Source organism: Diorhabda carinulata, chromosome 6 (genome assembly GCF_026250575.1).
Source record: "Diorhabda carinulata isolate Delta chromosome 6, icDioCari1.1, whole genome shotgun sequence".
In the NCBI taxonomy this organism is placed as follows: Eukaryota; Metazoa; Arthropoda; class Insecta; order Coleoptera; family Chrysomelidae; genus Diorhabda; species Diorhabda carinulata.
Genome location: NC_079465.1, coordinates 30,173,918 through 30,189,951, shown reverse-complemented (window position 1 = coordinate 30,189,951; position 16,034 = coordinate 30,173,918). Strand labels below are relative to the sequence as shown.

The 16,034-nt window shown below is 36.0% G+C and overlaps 1 protein-coding gene across 1 annotated transcript in view; it reads left to right on the top strand.

The window, feature by feature from the left end:
- The first annotated feature begins 13,270 nt into the window (after positions 1–13,270).
- Positions 13,271–16,034, top strand: part of LOC130895022 (uncharacterized) — a 154,691-nt gene continuing 151,927 nt past the window's right edge. Inside the window, exon 1 of the mRNA XM_057802112.1 lies at positions 13,271–13,413. The gene's annotated coding sequence lies outside the window, so the exon portion shown is untranslated. The remainder of the gene's footprint in view (positions 13,414–16,034) is intronic.

Here is a 16,034-nt window from a genome sequence, read left to right as displayed (position 1 = left end):
TTTTATGTTACCTACGTTGATACGAGGCTGATTATATTGAAAATTATAAGAATAATTTTCGTATTCTTCCATATTTACAAGTCAAATGTCAAATGTCAAATTAACATAACCTAAAAACAGGATTTGGTCTTTATTACGAAATGTTTATAGTTAAATGTACCTGTCTGTAAGGGCGTTCGGTTTAAACAGGGTACCAGACGTGTACTGAGCCCTTTTTTTTGTACCCCAATCGTCTATTAGAACTTCTGTAGTATTTTATCGGACGCAAACAATCTTGTCGCCATCGAATGATTCCTGACACGCGTGCTGACAAAACTTGGCAACCCTGTTATTATATAAATTATAAATTGTCCCACGTATAAAATCTTGTTAACTGATTCCAGTTTTTTTTTACATAACTACTCGATAAATAAACAATTTTTTCAGCAATTTTTGAGAAATTAATGATTTAAATAAATCTCACCTACCACGCCACCGCTTATCGCAGACTTTCTCGCAGGAATATTTCGAAGAAATTGTGTACATGCGCCTTCCGACAACTTCGGCCAATGGAAACGCATTTACGTTTACGATTCGATGTTTTCATTGGTAAACAGTCCACGTGGACTCAAATTTATCAAAAATTCGAATGATTCTTGACATGTTACCTGATTCCAGTTTTTCTTTACATGACTACTCGATAAATAAACAATTTTTTCAGCAATTTTTGAGAAATTAATGATTTAAATAAATCTCACCTACCACGCCACCGTTTATCGCAGACTTTCTCGCAGGAATATTTCGAAGAAATTGTGTACATGCGCCTTCCGACAACTTCGGCCAATGGAAACGCATTTACGTTTACGATTCGATGTTTTCATTGGTAAACAGTCCACGTGGACTCAAATTTATCAAAAATTCGAATGATTCTTGACATGTTACCTGATTCCAGTTTTTCTTTACATGACTACTCGATAAATAAACAATTTTTTCAGCAATTTTTGAGAAATTAATGATTTAAATAAATCTCACCTACCACGCCACCGTTTATCGCAGATTTTCTCGCAGGAATATTTCGAAGAAATTGTGTACATACGCCTTCCGACAATTTCGGCCAATGGAAACGCATTTACGTTTACGATTCGATGTTTTCATTGGTAAACAGTCCACGTGGACTCAAATTTATCAAAAATTCGAATGATTCTTGACATGTTACCTGATTCCAGTTTTTCTTTACATGACTACTCGATAAATAAACAATTTTTTCAGCAATTTTTGAGAAATTAATGATTTAAATAAATCTCACCTACCACGCCACCGTTTATCGCAGACTTTCTCGCAGGAATATTTCGAAGAAATTGTGTACATACGCCTTCCGACAATTTCGGCCAATGGAAATGCATTTACGTTTACGATTCGATGTTTTTTCATTGGTAAACAGTCCACGTGGACTGACGGGTTGTTAGATGTTTACCGAATTTTATACGGGGAGTAAACATTAGATAGTTACAACTGGGAAACTCTTTTTGTTCTTTCCAACGAATAAAATTTATCAAAAATTCATCAACTCAGAACCTTTAGGCCAATTATCTCACGGAATAACCAAGAAAAAGAAAAAATTTGCTGTCAAAAAATGGAAAGGCGGCAGATCCAGGAAAGGTTTTAAGGCATTAAACAGATAATTGAAAAAATACAATAGAAAAAGAAGAAGAGAACGGATTTCGTGCGGGACGTTCGTGTATTTATGATAAAATCACCTAATATTTGTCGATATCGAAAAGGCCTACGATTCGGTACCGTTGAAAACACCGTTCGATATATCGATGAAATCCCACCTCAGCAATCTTTATATTCGAGCTAATACAGAAAGTAAACGTTGTAGTCGTCCAATTGAGGTGGTTACTCCATAAAATCCACAAATTGGTTATATCTAATCCCAAAATCTGACCACGTTCAAGCTTTTCCCAAAGTGTCGAGTTTACTCACACTGTTGATGATTTAGAGCAGTTTTTGGTTAGGTTTACACGTAATAAAACAGCTATTCGCCTCGATATATGACAATAGATGAAACATGGATCCATAACTCCACTTCCGAATCAAAAAGATCATCACTTGAGCGGACCACAGCTGGTGGACCATGTCCAAAACCCAACAGTCAACTTCCTAAGGTTATGGCTGCAGTATTTTTGGACGCGCATGGTATATTATCTCCAAAAGGGAGATATAATCCATGAGGAATATTAGATAGATCATTTAAATGCGAAAATCAAGGAAAAACGACCTCGCAAGTCGAAAAAAAAATCAACGATAGTTAATTTCAACGAATTACACTTTAAATTGCTTCCTCATCCACCGTATAGTCCAGATATGGTCCCAAGTGACTACTGATCTCGAAAGAAGAAGAAATTCACCTCAAATGAAGAAGCAATTAATGAAATTGAAGCTTACTTTGATGCAAAAGACAAATCTTTCTACATCTTCTTCGTATTTGATCATTTCTTCTTCTCTCCTGTATTCTTATGGTTATAAATTTCTTTATTAGTTGGTTTCTTCTTTTTTTAACTGCAATAACTCAAAATATCTCGATAGGAGTGAAAAACTGATTTTTTTTTAACGTTATATGATTGTTTTTCTTTTATTCATAATTTTTATCAAATTCCAACTCAAGCTTAACTAACCTCAAAACAACTTCATCAGAAATAAATAGTTCGTTAGTTTTAGATTTACGATAGTTAAAGACTAATGAGTGAAGTTCTAAGATTACTATCAAAACAAGATGAAATGGAAATATCTGTAACGAAAGGAAAAGGAATCGTTAACGCATAAATATCCTTTCAATTTCTAATGAAATTCAGAACAAATATTAACAAACGAAAACGAAACTGATATATACGAGGCGTTGCCTTTAAAACTACAAAGTTGCTACTCAAGTTTTGAGATATGGCAACACCGATGTTAATACGTCAAATACGTCAAAATAGCGAACGTCAATTCCACTCGCACACAATCGATATTGAATGAAAATTTAGCTGTCAGTTAGCGTGCTTCGAAAGATATTGACAGGTATATCCATCGAGACGAAATAATCAATAAAATATTCAGAAATCAGTATCAGAACCAGCAGATAGATCTGCCAGCGCGCCGACGCAGATACAAGAAGATACGAAACGAAGAAAAGTCAAATGCAACCATCGACAAAGCCGCGAACAAAGACAGAACTGTCATCATTGACTAATGACAGTAGAGGATCATCGAAGTAGATCGACTATACGTCAAAAACTGGATGGATAGATATCAGGACGAGGTGATCCAATCACGTGATTGTAGCAGCAACTACAAAACAAAATTTTGAACGGTGCAAACGCGAATCAAACAAAGTACAGTCATTCTACGGAATGCTAACTCGGATCCGGGATGGAAACCTCAACATTTAGCTTGAAGATGAAGGGTTGTACAAGTGTAGTACAGCTCCACACATCGTATAGAGAAATATCTTTACCGTTAAGTTAATATTTGAGGTTAGGAAACGTGATTAAGTCGCAGGAGGCTACAACTTGTGTATACGTTGTGCTATTAGTCTAATTTCTTCTTTTCCCTTATCGAAAATTGTTTTTTAAAACTTTCCCGTTGTTTTCTCACCTTTTCAATGGTCTGGAATATCAAGAAGCAAACAAGAGATAACTCCAAATGAAATACGGAAGAAATTCGAAGAAACAACCAATGGAAAAGGGAAGAAAGAGACAAGAAGAAGCGATAGGGAAAATCTTGAAGAGTTTGTCACAACATAGAAGCGGAAATGATAAAATATTTACGACAAACAACACCCAGAGACTTGGAGGTTAGTGAATTGATTACCACAAGAACTAGAGGATGAAAGGGAATCAAACTACGGACAGAGAAAACTCCAGGGTTCTAACAAGTTACAACGTGTTAATGCGCAGCTTCAGATGAACAAGATCTACTGGCGAAAGTGATTGGGGATCTTCGGCGAATGTCGTACAGATGATTTGACGTTTTGTGTTTAGACGACGTCCACAAAATAGTCCAGATCTGGTATCCAGTGACTACTAGCTATTCACCAGTTGGAAATTCAGCTGGAACGAAGAAGCAATTGATGAAATTGAAGCCTATTTTGATGCGAAAGACAAATCTTTGTACAAGCACGTCATCGAGAAGCTTTGAAATGATTTTATGGCTTTCGGAGGAGATTACATCGAGCGATGTGTTTTAATATGAATAAATTCAACTCAAAATATACATAGACAGTTTTTAAAATGTTCTAATGTCCTAATTAATCGGTATTCGTTTTAAAAAATACATCTACAGTTAGAATACATTGTACTCTAGCGTTAGAGCTTTTTTTAAAATTTTTTTTTTTTCATAGAATTGGCACATAACGCCAATAATAGGCAATTACATGGTATAATACGCTTGATGTTAATCATATTTCAACTTAACATCGGATGAAAGAAACCCGAAGATTCTTTTATAAGTAAAATATAAAACGAATCGTTTTTTTTTTGTTTTAAATATAATCGGACGCGTTTGATTCGGTTTTACGAATACCGAAATCATTAACTTATAGTTTAATTTCTATAAACATTTATTACTACAACTACTATCTACTAGAACACATGGTTCAGTTCAATCGTGAAGCACAGATCGATGAAAGAAGCAACAATCATCCACCTACAAACCCTCCTCCAGAAGGTCATGGTTCAGTTCAATCGTGAAGCACAGATCGATGAAAGAAGCAACAATCATCCACCTACAAACCCTCCTCCAGAAGGTCATGGTTCAGTTCAATCGTGAAGCACAGATCGATGAAAGAAGCAACAATCATCCACTTACAAATCCTCCTCCAGAGGGTCGTGGTTCAGTTCAATCGTGAAGCACAGATCGATGAAAGAAGCAACAATCATCCACCTACAAACCCTCCTCCAGAAGGTCATGGTTCAGTTCAATCGTGAAGCACAGATCGATGAAAGAAGCAACAATCATCCACCTACAAACCCTCCTCCAGAAGGTCATGGTTCAGTTCAATCGTGAAGCACAGATCGATGAAAGAAGCAACAATCATCCACCTACAAACCCTCCTCCAGAAGGTCATGGTTCAGTTCAATCGTGAAGCACAGATCGATGAAAGAAGCAACAATCATCCACTTACAAATCCTCCTCCAGAGGGTCGTGGTTCAGTTCAATCGTGAAGCACAGATCGATGAAAGAAGCAACAATCATCCACCTACAAACCCTCCTCCAGAAGGTCATGGTTCAGTTCAATCGTGAAGCACAGATCGATGAAAGAAGCAACAATCATCCACCTACAAACCCTCCTCCAGAAGGTCATGGTTCAGTTCAATCGTGAAGCACAGATCGATGAAAGAAGCAACAATCATCCACCTACAAACCCTCCTCCAGAAGGTCATGGTTCAGTTCAATCGTGAAGCACAGATCGATGAAAGAAGCAACAATCATCCACTTACAAATCCTCCTCTAGAGGGTCGTGGTTCAGTTCAATCGTGAAGCACAGATCGATGAAAGAAGCAACAATCATCCACTTACAAATCCTCCTCTAGAGAGTCGTGGTTCAGTTCAATCGTGAAGCACAGATCGATGAAAGAAGCAACAATCATCCACCTCCAAATCCTCCTCCAGAGGGTCGTGGTTCAGTTCAATCGTGAAGCACAGATCGATGAAAGAAGCAACAATCATCCACCTCCAAATCCTCCTCCAGAGGGTCGTGGTTCAGTTCAATCGTGAAGCACAGATCGATGAAAGAAGCAACAATCATCCACTTACAAATCCTCCTCCAGAGGGTCGTGGTTCAGTTCAATCGTGAAGCACAGATCAATGAAAGAAGCAACAATCATCCACTTACAAATCCTCCTCTAGAGGGTCGTGGTTCAGTTCAATCGTGAAGCACAGATCGATGAAAGAAGCAACAATCATCCACTTACAAATCCTCCTCTAGAGGGTCGTGGTTCAGTTCAATCGTGAAGCACAGATCGATGAAAGAAGCAACAATCATCCACTTACAAATCCTCCTCCAGAGGGTCGTGGTTCAGTTCAATCGTGAAGCACAGATCGATGAAAGAAGCAACAATCATCCACTTACAAATCCTCCTCTAGAGGGTCGTGGTTCAGTTCAATCGTGAAGCACAGATCGATGAAAGAAGCAACAATCATCCACTTACAAATCCTCCTCCAGAGGGTCGTGGTTCAGTTCAATCGTGAAGCACAGATCGATGAAAGAAGCAACAATCATCCACTTACAAATCCTCCTCTAGAGGGTCGTGGTTCAGTTCAATCGTGAAGCACAGATCGATGAAAGAAGCAACAATCATCCACTTACAAATCCTCCTCTAGAGGGTCGTGGTTCAGTTCAATCGTGAAGCACAGATCGATGAAAGAAGCAACAATCATCCACTTACAAATCCTCCTCCAGAGGGTCGTGGTTCAGTTCAATCGTGAAGCACAGATCGATGAAAGAAGCAACAATCATCCACTTACAAATCCTCCTCTAGAGGGTCGTGGTTCAGTTCAATCGTGAAGCACAGATCGATGAAAGAAGCAACAATCATCCACTTACAAATCCTCCTCTAGAGGGTCGTGGTTCAGTTCAATCGTGAAGCACAGATCGATGAAAGAAGCAACAATCATCCACTTACAAATCCTCCTCTAGAGGGTCGTGGTTCAGTTCAATCGTGAAGCACAGATCGATGAAAGAAGCAACAATCATCCACTTACAAATCCTCCTCTAGAGGGTCGTGGTTCAGTTCAATCGTGAAGCACAGATCGATGAAAGAAGCAACAATCATCCACTTACAAATCCTCCTCTAGAGGGTCGTGGTTCAGTTCAATCGTGAAGCACAGATCGATGAAAGAAGCAACAATCATCCACTTACAAATCCTCCTCTAGAGGGTCGTGGTTCAGTTCAATCGTGAAGCACAGATCGATGAAAGAAGCAACAATCATCCACTTACAAATCCTCCTCCAGAGGGTCGTGGTTCAGTTCAATCGTGAAGCACAGATCGATGAAAGAAGCAACAATCATCCACTTACAAATCCTCCTCTAGAGGGTCGTGGTTCAGTTCAATCGTGAAGCACAGATCGATGAAAGAAGCAACAATCATCCACTTACAAATCCTCCTCTAGAGGGTCGTGGTTCAGTTCAATCGTGAAGCACAGATCGATGAAAGAAGCAACAATCATCCACCTACAAACCCTCCTCCAGAAGGTCATGGTTCAGTTCAATCGTGAAGCACAGATCGATGAAAGAAGCAACAATCATCCACTTACAAATCCTCCTCTAGAGGGTCGTGGTTCAGTTCAATCGTGAAGCACAGATCGATGAAAGAAGCAACAATCATCCACTTACAAATCCTCCTCCAGAGGGTCGTGGTTCAGTTCAATCGTGAAGCACAGATCGATGAAAGAAGCAACAATCATCCACTTACAAATCCTCCTCCAGAGGGTCGTGGTTCAGTTCAATCGTGAAGCACAGATCGATGAAAGAAGCAACAATCATCCACTTACAAATCCTCCTCAAGAGGGTCGTGGTTCAGTTCAATCGTGAAGCACAGATCGATGAAAGAAGCAACAATCATCCACTTACAAATCCTCCTCCAGAGGGTCGTGGTTCAGTTCAATCGTGAAGCACAGATCGATGAAAGAAGCAACAATCATCCACTTACAAATCCTCCTCCAGAGGGTCGTGGTTCAGTTCAATCGTGAAGCACAGATCGATGAAAGAAGCAACAATCATCCACTTACAAATCCTCCTCCAGAGGGTCGTGGTTCAGTTCAATCGTGAAGCACAGATCGATGAAAGAAGCAACAATCATCCACCTCCAAATCCTCCTCCAGAGGGTCGTGGTTCAGTTCAATCGTGAAGCACAGATCGATGAAAGAAGCAACAATCATCCACTTACAAATCCTCCTCCAGAGGGTCGTGGTTCAGTTCAATCGTGAAGCACAGATCGATGAAAGAAGCAACAATCATCCACTTACAAATCCTCCTCTAGAGGGTCGTGGTTCAGTTCAATCGTGAAGCACAGATCGATGAAAGAAGCAACAATCATCCACTTACAAATCCTCCTCCAGAGGGTCGTGGTTCAGTTCAATCGTGAAGCACAGATCGATGAAAGAAGCAACAATCATCCACTTACAAATCCTCCTCCAGAGGGTCGTGGTTCAGTTCAATCGTGAAGCACAGATCGATGAAAGAAGCAACAATCATCCACTTACAAATCCTCCTCCAGAGGGTCGTGGTTCAGTTCAATCGTGAAGCACAGATCGATGAAAGAAGCAACAATCATCCACCTCCAAATCCTCCTCCAGAGGGTCGTGGTTCAGTTCAATCGTGAAGCACAGATCGATGAAAGAAGCAACAATCATCCACTTACAAATCCTCCTCCAGAGGGTCGTGGTTCAGTTCAATCGTGAAGCACAGATCGATGAAAGAAGCAACAATCATCCACTTACAAATCCTCCTCTAGAGGGTCGTGGTTCAGTTCAATCGTGAAGCACAGATCGATGAAAGAAGCAACAATCATCCACTTACAAATCCTCCTCCAGAGGGTCGTGGTTCAGTTCAATCGTGAAGCACAGATCGATGAAAGAAGCAACAATCATCCACTTACAAATCCTCCTCTAGAGGGTCGTGGTTCAGTTCAATCGTGAAGCACAGATCGATGAAAGAAGCAACAATCATCCACTTACAAATCCTCCTCTAGAGGGTCGTGGTTCAGTTCAATCGTGAAGCACAGATCGATGAAAGAAGCAACAATCATCCACTTACAAATCCTCCTCCAGAGGGTAGTGGTTCAGTTCAATCGTGAAGCACAGATCGATGAAAGAAGCAACAATCATCCACTTACAAATCCTCCTCCAGAGGGTAGTGGTTCAGTTCAATCGTGAAGCACAGATCGATGAAAGAAGCAACAATCATCCACTTACAAATCCTCCTCTAGAGGGTCGTGGTTCAGTTCAATCGTGAAGCACAGATCGATGAAAGAAACAACAATCATCTTGTTCATCATCATTGCTCTTTATCGGTTTTTATGCGGGACACCCTGTATAATTTATTTAACGTCCATTTATTTAAAACCAAGTTCGAATACTGCTAGTTTCGGTTCGAAATGTTTACAAGAAAAATATTTTCTGTTTAGTTATAATTAAAACAGTTGCAGACGTATGTCGAAAAAAATTAGTAAACGAGTTTTAACATGTTCTCATTTAAATATTTCAACAATTTGGGAAGTGTATTCCATAGGATATGCACAATTAAAGCGGCATTAAATATTCAACTAAATAAAAAAGAGTCTGATTAGTTTACTTCGCCATTAAAATCTTTTTCTAAATCGAACTTTTTTAGACGTTTGACGTGGAAAAAAATTAATTGAAAATAAGTTTTTTTCCCTAGTTTTGTAGCGTATTTCTTATAAATAATATCCGAGGAAGATGGCGGTGTTTGTTGTTAAAACAACAATTATACAGAGCGTCTCATAAATAATATCTCCCATCGTATTCTGAAGTTTAGTTAAGTGATTGTTAAACGAAAGGTATGGCAACCATGTCCAATCACACTCTCCAGTATCTTAACCAATCCGTGTCTCCAAATCGATCACAAAGTCAGGAATCTACTTTGAAAATGGAAAATAGTTATCCAAGTTATGGATAGTCAATTTGGGCGGTGGTTTGAGTCACTACCAAACGCCGTTGAGGAAAATGGACTACAAAACACCTTCCAGAAGCAAAAGATGACATGACAATGTGCAAAACATCAAATATATAGAGATGGGAATGGATCTGAATAGCTGCAACCAATTAAAAGTGATGAAAGACCAAAACACAAGTAGTATAGAGTCCAGGAGTTCGAGTACCTGGAAGTGACAGACACAAACAAAGAAGTTAAAACCAGGGAAAACGATAAAAGACTGTTCGGAGCCCTAGGAAGACTATTAAGCTATTTGGAAAACAGTTCTACAACCAACGGTGGACGAAGACAGTTGGATGGAAAGATCCTTGTTGGAAGGAGATGTAACCAGAAAGAAAAAGAGGCGTCCAAAGAAAAACAATGGATAGAAACATGTAGAAAGGATTTAGAAAGAATAGGAATAGAGTATTGGCATGAAGCAGCCATGGATAAAAACCTAGTACCTATAAGACTCGTTGAGTTGTTTGTTATTATTTGGTTGAAGACTAATACTAAAGGTGAATCCATATCTAATGTCCTGACGACTTTTCTAAGGAAAAATCTGTTCCATTCGTTGACAACAGATGGAGCTCCTGCCGTGGTTGACTCAGACACGCGAATTTCCACAGTTTTCAAACTTTAAAATGTCTTGTTGAAGATATTCAGATTTGCGTTCAATATTTGATGATTTTCCATCCATGTATTGGTGTCGAAATTTTTGGCTACAGGTTGGAATACCCAAAAAACTCCTGGACTGTGGGAAATCGTCAAATCTTGTCGAAAAAAGGTTTAATTCCGAGCAGATTGAAAGGAGTAGATTTAATATCAAAAAAACGGGGAGATTCCTCACAAAAAATGTTATTAATTTTGATTATTTATGTACGGCGGTACATCCTGTATAAATACGCGATAGATTCCGGAATATTGTGAATAAAAGATTAGGATGAAGCAATTTGAAACAATGATGATAATTATCGATGAATTTGTAATATCGTAATAACTGTTATGAAACGTTTTCTCATACATCAAACAGTAAAAACATTCTGTCTTATAAACCTGAATAACATTTTAAAAGAAAAAAACGAAAGGTGAGAAAACCAGACTCTATTTTGAAATTAGTACCAGTTGTTGTTCAAACTCGTAACGCGACTTGTAACTGTTTCACAATTTATGTCAATCTGTGACACTTTTAATGAAGATTGTACTTGGAGTAGTTGAAACTGTGGAAAAGCATAAAAAGGTCATAGGAAAAGGGAAAGTAACGTTTCAATAATTTAGCGAACGATAAAATTAAATTATAAAATCAGAACTAAGAAACGGAATAAAGCAATAGAAAAATAACTAAAGCATAATATAAAATCTTTTATAGAGAATTTAAAAAATTATCAAACAACATCGATTATCTGAATAATTCGCTCAAAAACAATACGAGTTTTGCTGCTTAAGTTTCGATATATGGCAACACCGTTGCGAATATGTCAAATCTGTCATTACCAAGTTTGACATTTGGCATTTGAAAGCAGCGTGTCGATAAACTCGCTTCGATTTTCGGTGATGAAGCAACATTATGAACTACCGTGACTTTCCGAATTCAATCGTCGAAAGGTTGTTGTGGTTGAGCTAGAAAACATCGATGCTGTACCTAAACTGATATTGCAAGATCCTCTTTTGATATACCGCGAGAGAGAGACTGTTTACCATCACTTCTCGACCTTTTCGAAAAGAGGAATACCATTCATACACTCTAGTTTCGAGGAGACGATCAATAACAGCTCTTTTTGGATCAAGGTTAGATGCTTTAAGTCTTGTTCTGAATCTCCAGCCACTTCTCGCGTTTCTCTGAGCTCTGGTTGGACAGAACAGACTAGCTCATGTTCAGCGCACTAGCCTCTTCCCACTGATTCTAACATGTTTAGCACACTAGCCTCTTCTCACTGATTTTGGTCTTTTTAGCCTCTTCTCGCTGATTCTAGTCTTTCTAGCCTTTTTCCACTGATTCCAGCATGTTTAGCGCACTAGCCTCATATCATTGATTCTAGCATGTTTAGTGCACTAGCCTCTTCTCTCTGATTTGGGTCTTTCTAGCCTCTTCTCGCTGATTCTAGTTTTTCTAGCCTCTTTTCACTGATTCCAGCATGTTTAGCGCACTAGCCTCTTCTCGCTGATTTGGGTCTTTCTAGCCTCTTCTCGCTGATTCTAGTTTTTCTAGCCTCTTTCCACTGATTCCAGCATGTTTAGCGCACTAGCCTCATATCACTGATTCTAGCATGTTTAGCGCACTAGCCTCTTCTCGCTGATTTTAGTCTTTCTAGCCTCTTCTTGCTGATTCTAGTTTTTCTAGCCTCTTTCCATTGATTCAAGCATGTTTAGCGCACTAGCCTCATATCACTGATTCTAGCATGTTTAGCGCACTAGCCTCTTCTCGCTGATTTGGATCTTTCTAGCCTCTTTTCACTGATTCCAGCATGTTTAGCGCACTAGCCTCTTCTCGCTGATTTGGGTCTTTCTAGCCTCTTCTCGCTGATTCTAGTTTTTCTAGCCTCTTTCCACTGATTCCAGCATGTTTAGCGCACTAGCCTCATATCACTGATTCTAGCATGTTTAGCGCACTAGCCTCTTCTCGCTGATTTTAGTCTTTCTAGCCTCTTCTTGCTGATTCTAGTTTTTCTAGCCTCTTTCCATTGATTCAAGCATGTTTAGCGCACTAGCCTCATATCACTGATTCTAGCATGTTTAGCGCACTAGCCTCTTCTCGCTGATTTGGATCTTTCTAGCCTCTTTTCACTGATTCCAGTATGTTTAGCGCACTAGCCTCATATCATTGATTCTAGCATGTTTAGCGCACTAGCCTCTTCTCGCTGATTTGGGTCTTTCTAGCCTCTTCTCGCTGATTCTGGCATATTCAGCTCACTGGCCTCATATCACTGATTCTAGCATGCTCAGCGCACTAGCCTCTTTTCGCCGATTCTGGTCTTTCTAGCCTCTTCTCGCGTTTTTATGAGCTCTTGCTAGACAGAGTTGAGTGACTCGTGATTGCAGGGGTGTCGCCTCAGTCGCTTTTTTGCTAACGATTGTCGAATATTTTGTGATTATTAAGAAAAGGTACAGGTGATGAGTGTCGTGTACCAAGTACTCCAGATTTAACTCCAACTGATTCTCTTCTGTAAGGAGGCATTTTGAGTATGTAGAGAGTGTTTTGCAACTTCAGATAGTCTACGGAAAAAGATAAATATTGTGTTGGACGTCATTAAATAAATAAAACTTTCACGTAACGAATCTTCTTGAAAATACTTTTAGTATATAAATATGGGATTTAATCGTTTACCGTGTTAATTTCGATTGATATTATCAAAAATGCAATTTTGATGAATCATTATCACATATATTATAAAATAACCGTACGAAAATACTGAAAAATCTAACGGAACCTGGATGCGGCGCTAAAAATTTTTGTAAATCAATAAATTTGATCGGTAATCCACCTGCTCTCGAACTCCGGACACTCGGTGGTGGTAAACCCCACTACTACTCGGTACTTCTTGTACGCGGTACTCGCGAAGACGAAAAGAAGCAGTTCGTCGTACCGTCCAGCATTTCTGTTGTGGTCGTGACCGTGAAAGGAAGGCCAAGGACATTCGGGCCCAGTGTCAGTGTCATCATCTTCACAAACTACTTCTCGTAGGTTGTATTATCGCGGAAAAGGTAGTTGCCGATATTGAGCAGCTCTTTCCTGAAGGTAGGTCAGTTCTTATAATATTTTTTTTATTCGGGACCTCGTCCTTTACATCCTTATTTATTTCTCTTATTTTTTTTTAAAGATTCGATTTTATTTATTTAATTCTGTCGTTGTTAATCAGTTTTTGATGGATGATTGGGATTTTTGTCTCTAAAAATATGGAATTATTGTAATATTTGAATTTATATATGGAGTGGCGTCGAAAAATTTTGATAGTTTAGTAAAAAAATTCTATTGAAGAATATAAATGATTCAAAATATTGAATAATTGACTTAGACGTAGAACGAATTTTGGGGGCGAATTGAAAACGTTCAAAAATATTTAAAAAATAAAGTAAATTACTTGAAAACATTTTTTTAAATTTTTTTTCTCTACTCAAGACCGACAATTTCGAAGAAATGTTAGGAAAATATGGTTTTCGTGAAAAAAACTATTTATAATTATGTTTAACAAATTTTTTGAAACAGAGTTTGAAATATATGGAAAATATTTTAATTATTATGCAGTAGTTATGAAAATTCCAATTTTATCGGAATTAATATTGTAAAAATATCTAAAAATGCCGAAAATTAAAAAAAATCATCAAATCTTTTGATATTCGAGACTTACAAGTCATTTTTGAGAATCATACGAAGAAAAATATTGAAAAAAAAACGATTTTAAATATTAGATATTAATCTTTTTGTATGTGGAACGAATTTTTTGAAAATATCTGAAAAATACAGAAAATTATCGGAAAACATTTTTTCAACATTTTTTTTTAATAGTAACTTCCACTCAAAATTTTATAATTCAGAAGTAATTTTGAGAAAATATTGTCAGTAAAAAATTATTTATAATTATATTTATTTAATTTTTAGAAGCAGAGTTTGAAATATATAAAAAATAATTAAAATATTTCAATTATTATGCAGTAATTATGAAAATTCCAATTTTACTGGAATTAATATTGTAAAAATATCTAAAAATGCTGAAAATTATAAAAATTATCAAATCTTTTAAGATTCGTGACTCATAAGTCATTTTTGAGAATCTTATGAAGAAAAATATTAATAAAAAATAATTAAAATATTAAATATTCAACTTTTTGTATGTATAACGAATTTTCGTGTAGAAAAACCGTTTGAAAATGTCTAAAAAATACACAAAATTATCGAAAAACATTTTTTTAATATTTTTTCTTTAAAGTAACTTCCACTCAAGATTTTGTAATTCACAATTAATTTTAGGAAAATTAGGTATTAATAAAAAATGATTTATAATTATATTTTTCAAATTTTTGGAAACAGTTTGAAATATATGAAAAATAATAAGAATATTTCAATTATTATGCAGTAATTATGAAAATTTCAATTTTATCGGAATTAATATTGTAAAAATGTGTAAAAATGATGAAAATCATAAAAATTATCAAATCTTTTAAGATTCGTGACTTATAAGTCATTTTTGAGAATCCTATAAAGAAAAATATTAATAAAAAATAATTAAAATATGAAATATTCATCTTTTTGTATGTAGAAATGGATTTTTGTGTGAAAAAATCAGTGGAAAATATATAGAAAATACAATAAAAACATCTAAAGATGCTGAAAATTATAAAAATTATCAAATCTTTTAAGATTCGTGACTCATAAGTCATTTTTGAGAATCTTATGAAGAAAAATATTAATAAAAAATAATTAAAATATTAAATATTCAACTTTTTGTATGTATAACGAATTTTCGTGTAGAAAAACCGTTTGAAAATGTCTAAAAAATACACAAAATTATCGAAAAACATTTTTTTAATATTTTTTCTTTAAAGTAACTTCCACTCAAGATTTTGTAATTCACAATTAATTTTAGGAAAATTAGGTATTAATAAAAAATGATTTATAATTATATTTTTCAAATTTTTGGAAACAGTTTGAAATATATGAAAAATAATAAGAATATTTCAATTATTATGCAGTAATTATGAAAATTTCAATTTTATCGGAATTAATATTGTAAAAATGTGTAAAAATGATGAAAATCATAAAAATTATCAAATCTTTTAAGATTCGTGACTTATAAGTCATTTTTGAGAATCCTATAAAGAAAAATATTAATAAAAAATAATTAAAATATGAAATATTCATCTTTTTGTATGTAGAAATGAATTTTTGTGTGAAAAAATCAGTGGAAAATATATAGAAAATACAATAAAAACATCTAAAGATGCTGAAAATTATAAAAATTATCAAATCTTTTAAGATTCGTGACTCATAAGTCATTTTTGAGAATCTTATGAAGAAAAATATTAATAAAAAATAATTAAAATATTAAATATTCAACCTTTTGTATGTATAACGAATTTTCGTGTAGAAAAACCGTTTGAAAATGTCTAAAAAATACACAAAATTATCTAAAAACATTTTTTTAATATTTTTTCTTTAAAGTAACTTCCACTCAAGATTTTGTAATTCACAATTAATTTTAGGAAAATTAGGTATTAATAAAAAATGATTTATAATTATATTTTTCAAATTTTTGGAAACAGTTTGAAATATATGAAAAATAATAAGAATATTTCAATTATTATGCAGTAATTATGAAAATTTCAATTTTATCGGAATTAATATTGTAAAAATGTGTAAAA